We start from the raw sequence: 8,253 nt of genomic DNA, 5'->3' as shown, positions 1-8,253 counted from the left end.
TCTATCTATCTATCTATCTATCTATCTATCTATCTATCTATCTATCTATCTATCTATCTATCTATCTCCCTTCCATCCTAATAGAACAGAAAATCCTTGAGGGTAAGGACACTTTGGTCTTTTTAGCTACAGCCCCTAGCACAGAGCCAGGCACATACAGGTAGTATGCAAGTGGCTTGATTAATGCCTATAAGTCATCATTAAGATTCTAAGTTCTAGGGGCAGCTAGGACGCACAGTGAATAGAGTACTGGCCCTGGAGTGAGGAGGACCTGAGTTCAAATTTGGCCTCAGACTCTTGACACACTTACTAGCTGTGTGACCTTGGGCAAGTCACTTATCCACAATTGCCTTGCCTTCCCCTCTCCAAAAAAAAAAAAAATACATTAAAAAAAATTCAAAGTTCTTCAAGGTCAGGGATTTTTTTGTTTTCTTTTGTTTTGTTTTGTTTGTATTCCTCACAGTATCTGAAACAGTGCTGGATTACTCCCAGTCCCAGTCACTGGGTCATTCACTTCCTATCAAACACCACATCCCCCCAAACCTACTCACCATCCAGGACTTTGCTTATACTTATACTCTTCTTCCCCTGTTAAATCCCCATGTGTCCTTGTACCTCTAAGGTCCTTTCCAGCTAAAGTTAAGTGCCATTTAAGGCTTCCAAGAAGCCATACCTACATCCTAGTTGAATGAATGAATATTAACATTTATTATGTTAATATATTATTTTATATATTATATAATATATATAACTCATCTTCCTGACTTTAAATCTGTCCTCAGATACTTACTGTAGGCCCTGGCTGAGTCATTTCACCCTGTTTGTCTCATTTTCCTCATCTGTAAAATGAGCTGGAGAAGGAAAAGACAAACCACTCCAGCATCCTTGCCAAGAAAACACCAAATGGCATCATAAAGAGTCAGACACGACTGAAAATGACTAACAACAACAGCAGCAGCATTGTGCTAAATGGTAGAGATATGAAGAGCTCAATGGAGAGCTCTCAAGACTCTTGAGGGTCTCACATTCCAATGGGAGGGGGCAAAACACAGAGAAGGTATCAGTGGTCAATCAGATGGAAACTTCCAGTGACCGTCAGAGGACAGAGAAGAGCACACCTCTTCTTTAATGACAGCTAAGGGCGCTGGGCTGGAAGCAATGCTGTTCTCAAGATTCTTGGGTTCTCTCTGTGTGAACCTGCTGGCTGTCTCCTTCAGGATGTGAGAAGAGCTGATGGCCAAGGTGGTCACGTACTGCCTCCTGTTTCTCCTCCAAGGTACCGGCTGCTCCAATGAGGCTGGCTTGCCTCTTGTGTGTAGCAATCTGTAGAGATGCCTGGTCCCTTCTCCATGGACATTGCTTCCTCAGATGATGGCTGTGAAGGCTGGGCTAGAAGCAGACCCAGTGGTACGGGAGGTCCCACCACTCCCAGGGCTCCTGTGTCCACATGACTCTTGGTAGCACTTGGTTAGCAGGTGTTGTAGGTGGTGATGAAGGTGGACCTTGTCTCCACAATGATCTGCTCCCTCAATGATAGTTATAAAGACTGGGGTGGAAGCTGATCTGGTGTTGTGGGGGTTGGAGCACTGCTATTTACAAGTGGGCCCATCTCTATCAAGGTATGAAAAGAAATAGTGATCAAGGTGGTTATGAAATTTTACTTTTCTGGTACATGGTGACTATTGACTCCCTCAATAATAGGAATGGTCTCACCCCTCAGACCTTAGGTAGTTACCTTGCTTTCTTCCTCTCTAGTGCATTTATATCATTCTGCTTTGTACTTTATCAGTGATGGTATCTTGTCTTCTCCCTGGAGCATAAATTCCCTGAGGACAGGAACCACACCCCATATCTAATCTTTGAATATCCTTCAGTGCCTGCAACAGTGCTTTCCACACACCAGGGGCTTAATCAATGTTATTGATTTTGAATCTTTATTGACTTGAAACAGAGTGACCCAGAACATGGCCTGAAGGCATATGGAGGCCATTATTTTGGAGCTGCACTCTTCCTCCTCCCAATGTTCCCTGGCAGATGGCAATATTCTCATTCATCCTGAGGACTCTTCAGATGTGGTTCTTACCTCACCATCCGCACTGAGATATACTTGTAAGCTTAGGTAATGTCTTTTCTCTGAGGAGTTCAAAGTTTGTGGGCCTTCTTTTCCCAGAGAATGCAAGATACTTGAGAATTCTGGGGAACAGAGTTGGGGATCCAGCGTGTAAAATGTCAGGGCCAGCATTCTAATGCACTTAGCTCATGCCATACAAGTGATTCCTTAGGCCTCATCCTAGGCATACATCCCTCAGGACTCTATAATCTCCACCAGCAGAGGATCTGCTCAAGTCCTCCTTCCTTTACCTGCCCCATCCCCCGACTTCTGTCTTCTTTATCCTACATGAATCATCCAAAGAGCCTCTGTAGCTACCTGTCATCATTTCTGTCATCATCAAAGGATTGAGTAAAGATTTATTTTTAACTGTGGCAAAGAATGCTAAGCTTTAGAATTTGTTGTCCCAAACCAATCCAATGAAGAACTTAGCTTCCCCATTTTCATGGTCTTGGGAAAAAAGTGAGCTCCTCTCAGGGAAGCTCAAAAGTTGCCTGGAAGGCTATGGAAGAGATCAAAGATCCCAGGGATCGACTCATAGAAAGTCAGATCTGGGACTTTGGGAACCATAGTCACTCATTGTTACAGAAGAGGAAGGAGACCCAGAGAGGGGACATGCATTCCTTGCTCAAGGTCACACCTACCCATTAGTGGCAGAACTAGAACTAGATTCTCTACATCTTAGTCCCGTCCAGCTCTTCTCACCAGCAAAGGCTGCCTCTAGAACTGCCAGGTTTTAATGAAGAAGGTACCAGTTCTGTGAAGATAATCCCTGGAAGGTACTTTCAGAGAGGTCCGTGTAGACTGAACCCCCTACAAAGGGTATGCAGGGGAGAAAGACCAATTGCGTTTTAATTGACATTCTTTGCTGGGGTGTAAGCAGGTTATAGTGGGGCAGCTAGATGGCACAGTGGATAGAGCACTGGGTTTGGGATCAGGCAGACTCATCTCCCTGAGTTCAAATATGGCCTCAGATACTTACTGGCTGTGTGACCCTGGGCAAGTCACTTAACCTTGTTTGCCTCAGTTTCCTCATCTGTCAAGTGAGCTGGGGAAGGAAATGGCAACCCACTCCAGTATCTTTGCCAAGAAAACCCCCAATAGAGTCACGAAGAGTCAGACATGACTGAAAAATGACCGAACAGTAACAATGATGAAGAGGATGGAGTGCTAGCCTTGGGGTTAGATGGCCTTGGTTCGAGTTCTGGGTCTGCTACTCACTAGCTGTGCAACCTCGGGCAAATCATTTTGTTTCTCTGTGCCTGTTTTCTCATCTGCAAAACGACAGAGGAGTAGCAGATAATATTCAAGGCTCCTTCCAGCTCTAACACTCCACAATTCTATATGCGACAGTTTCTTGAAGCTTTCGCATCTTTGATTATCTTTGACATCCAAATACCATTTTGAGGTGTCACTGTGTCTCTTCTTTATGGCTACTCTGGGTCGACTTAATTCCACAGCATTGTTCTAACCACTTTGCTATTGTGGAAATCTGCTCTGTTTCCAATTCTTTGCTAATGTAAGTTTTGCTAGGAATACTTTGATTTATGGGTCTATGTGTGTGTTTGTGTTTTTTTTTTTCCCCTATCATTAACCTCCTGGGAAGCATATATCTAAGCATATATCAGTGAGATCTCTGTTTCAAAAGATATGGACATTTTAATCACTTTCTTATCATAATTCCAAATGTATGCAGTAGGCTTTTAATTTATGCTAAGATATAAGTACATTAATAAATGAATGAGCAATTCACGTCTGAAAGTGGTACACTTACCCAAGTTCTACTTGCATAAGATGGTGAATTGGTGGCAGGACTAAAAAGGAGATCCAGATTTCCATCCTCTCACCAACAGGACCCTATAGTTACTGGACCTGATATCATTGGCTCAATGAAAACCTCCAATCCCCAATTATCACACTATCTGCAAGCACTCAGTTCAGACAGCTTTCCAATTCAGTATCAAGTAAGCAAAAAAAAAAAAGACTCCACTCCCCATTAGCATCAAGCAGATCTCCAGGGAACTTGGAGGTGAGGGGAGCCTGTAGTCACACGAGACCTCTATAGGATTTTTCAAATGACTGAATGGGGAGTAGTACATCCACCAAGTGAGATCTCACATGCCATTTGGTTTAAATATTAAACAAAAGTTCCTTTGAGGTTAAATCAGTATTAGAAGCAAAAGGATGACTGGTTTACAATCTATTAGCCTGAATTCCACATGATGTTTGTGTCACCAAAAAAGCCTGTTTTCAGTAAGAGGGGTCACTGCCAACAATAAGCTCAACCACTCAATTTCTCTTGGAGACCTGGTGTGTGTGTGTGTGTGTGTGTGTGTGTGTGTGTGTGTGTGTGTGTGACACATTTTCATCAGGTCTAGCCCAGGGCCAGCTAGGCCACAGTCTTCTGACTGACTCCCTGACTTGTCTGGCATTACACCACACTGTCTGGCCCTCAAAATCAGCTGGGCAGGGAAGACTTTGGATGGTGAAAGTAGAATGGGAAAGATTCTGAGAAATAAAATTTTCTCCATGTTTCCTGTTTGTGATAACTTTCATAAACATTATTGGCCCTCTCCCCTTTGCTTCAGAGTTTGAATAGTCCATTTATCTCTGACTGAGAGCATTATTTTTTCAGCTGTAAATCACATTAATCGGGCAGCAAATAGGTGGGAATGTGAAGTAAACAGTTCTAATACTTCCAATGTTTTTGATTTGTTTTCCAGCCTTATACAGTACTACTGTAGTTCAGAGGTCACAGGCAGACCTATTAATGGCAAAAGGGGACACTTACCCTATTGGCCATGCTGCTAACTGCTGGGAGCAGGGGCCCAACATCCATTTGAAATTCAACATTTCCAAAATTCTGAGCAACCTACCTTTGCTTTGAATTGACACTCGGGCCAGCTGGGCCCTTTGGTTGTGTTAAATGCACATTGGCAAGTCAACAGGTGTTAGGCCAGACACATTGTCTTTTTGGTTGTGAATCAGTAACATTTGGTTAAGACACATTTCTTTCCTAGTGAATAGGTGTTTACAAGTTGCTTTTTTTTCTTCTTCCAGTAACTTCTCTCCTTCCAACTTCTGCTTCCTTAGGGATAGGGTACAAGAAGTACGCTGATATGGAAAACTCCCAGGAAAGGAAACTCCCCCCACCAATGCAAGCTGGCACCTCCTCTTCAGTTTACAATCTTAAAGCGTTGCTAGAACACTGAGAAGCAACATCCCCAAGGTCACACAACAGAGCTGGAGTGTGTCAGTCAGCACTTGGACCCAGGCTTTCCAGGTTTCATCACAGCCAGTACTCTCTCCACTTCCTCTCTCTGTCTCCTTGTCCCTCAATCATCTTCCCAACTTTTTCTCCTCAATTTCTTGGGGAGTACTTTGGCTCTTTCCTTTGCCATATCATACGCTATCTTGAAAATAGTTGTTCATGTATGTGCTGCACTGACTTAGGAGCCTGAATTCTGACATTTTTCATGTCTATATCACGAGATCAGAGATTGAAGGCACTTAAGAGGTCATCTCAGCCAAACGCTCATTTTACAGATGAGAAAACTGAGGCCCATGGAAGTTAGGTGATTTGCCTAAATCACCTGGGTAAGAAGCATCAGAGGCAGATTCTCTGACTCCAGAGCCACTACTGGTCAGTTTACCATTCTGCCTCAACAGCACCTTGCATGTGGTCAGTAGCTACTTAATATTGGTGGAAGATTTAATTTGACAGATTCCTGCCAAAATAACATTTCTCATTGCCTGCTTTGAACACAGCATCTTGAGTGCATGTATTTGACTTCACACTATTCCAAGTTATAATTATGTAGCTATGGTCATTGGTCCTAGTGCATTGGAAAAATGCAGTGTAAATTCAAATAATGTGACCTCATGGAGGGAGTAAAGTTCTTATTCACACTGACTGTGACCTAGATGCCCTCTGTCCATTACAGCACCTACCTGCCTCATTTCACTGATGACTGACAAGTCCTCAGGTTTAGACCACAAAAAAGAAAAAAAAAACCATTATCACATACACTTTTCTATTCTTAAAACCTTTTATGGAGTGTTTTGTTTTTCTTTTAAAAGTAGGCAATTTGATCATAGTACTAATTAGGCCAGAGGCGTCATCTGTTCATTGTATATAGGGATCCACTGACTTTGTACTATTCTGTGACCAGACACTGCCTTACCCCAACAGGCCACTGAGATGCATGCCATTGGTCACAGGTCATACTAAGAAAATGGAGAGGGGCGGCTAGGTGGTGCAGTGAATAGAGCACCAGCCCTGGAGTCAGGAGGACCCGAGTTCAAATTCGACCTCAGACACTTAACACTTACTAGCCATATGACCTTGGGCAAGTCACTTAACCCCAATTGCCCTGCCTTCCCCCCTCCAAAAAGAAAAAAAAAAGCAACTGTCTTTATCTGTTTCCTTTCTCCACCAGTAACAGCTAAGTTCATAGAGTGCTTATTACGTTCTAGACACTAAACTAAGCACTTCATAATGATTCTCATTGATCCTCATAACCCTGGGAAGTGGGTGCTGTCATTAATGCCTATATTACTGTCCAGGGGCACACGGCTAGTAAGCATCTGAGGCTACATTTGAACTGATGTCTTCCTAACTCCAGGCCTGGCACTCTTCACTGTGCTTTCTTAGCTGCCCTATTTCTCGGAGATGAAGGTGTGGGCTCTTCCTCATAACCTGATACAATCAAATCTTCTGAGAGGATCTTAAAAATTTATGAGGTCATTTCACCTTGTCCCTCCAAGGTCACTGGGATGATTATCTAGAGGAGTCTGCTCTTTGGAAATTGCTCTGAGGGTAGGGAGGGAGCAGCAGCCTGGGGCTGGTGGAAACTTTGCTTAATGACTTGGCAATACAGAAATTTGGCCAGTCACCAGGGTAGAGGCACTCCAACTATGCTCTGAGCCCGGTTTAGAGCTTCGCACATGATAACATTTATTAATAAATGTTATGTATATTATAATTAAATGTTCACCGGGTGATCTCTCAATTATCTCCCCAATAGGATGTAGCCCAGAATTTGTACTTATCATGTGACACTTAATCCTATATAGTTCTTGCTGTTGTGCAGTTGTTTTCAGCTGTGCCTGACTTTCCATGACCCCATTTGGGGTTTTCTTGGCAGAGATATTAGAGTGGTTTGCCATTTCCTTCCCCAGCTCATTTGACAGATGAGGAAACTGAGGCAAACAGGGTGAAGTGACTTACCCAGGGTCACACAGCTAGTGAATGGCTGAGGCATTCCTGACTGCAGGCCCAGTGCTCTATGCACTGTGCCACCTAGCTGCCCTGCTGAGATCTGTGTATGTGTTATAGACTTGACCCTTTGAGGACAGAGACTCATTTTGTCTTTGCATATCTTTGTATCTTGCAGCTAATGAACATTTAACAAATTCTTGTTGAATTGAATCGAATTGTTGTCTTAGTTCCCCAATTCTGGCTATGATAATATTATTACAGTTCCTTTTGAGCAGTTTTGTCTTTTAAAAAACAATGCTTTCTTGATGATTCTTCTTCCCCCATTTTTATATCACTGTCATTTCCTAATAAATGACTCCTTCCCTACATTCTTTGTAGCAAACAAATACGGTGAAGCAAAATCTGACAACAGTATGCACCATTCCACACCCATTGCCCACAACCTCTCCCCTGAGAGGCAGAAAGACATGCTTTATCTCTTATCTTAAGGAACAATTGGTAACTGCATGGTTCTCATTTCTAAAATCTTCAAAGTTTTCCTTTACATGGTTGTTTGAACATCTTTTCTCTCTTAAACCCTCATGTTGCTGCTGTATTCATCAATTCCCTTCCATTCCTGCCTTCATTCATGCTCGGATTATTCATTCTTGGATTATTATAAGAGCTAGACAAGCTCCGACCCCCAACATGCCCAAATAATGCTATAATAGCATTGCCCTGCTCCAAAGTCTTCAGGCATTCCCCACTGAAAACTAAATGAAATTTAAATCTCTTAGCCTAACATTTAAGGCCTTCCACAATTGGACCCCCAAACCCCACCCTTTGGGCTTTATCTCCCACTATTCCCTAACATGAACCCTGGGCTCCAGAATATGGTTTATGTGCCTGTTCAGAAATGCATCAAGTACTGTGTTTATCCTGT

The sequence above is a fragment of the Petaurus breviceps genome, unplaced genomic scaffold (assembly GCF_028583685.1).
Source record: "Petaurus breviceps papuanus isolate PSGF00001 unplaced genomic scaffold, PetGlider_PUasm1.0 226, whole genome shotgun sequence".
Taxonomy (NCBI): domain Eukaryota; kingdom Metazoa; phylum Chordata; class Mammalia; order Diprotodontia; family Petauridae; genus Petaurus; species Petaurus breviceps.
The sequence above is the reverse complement of the archived record's forward strand: the minus strand, read 5'-3'. Positions refer to the sequence as shown.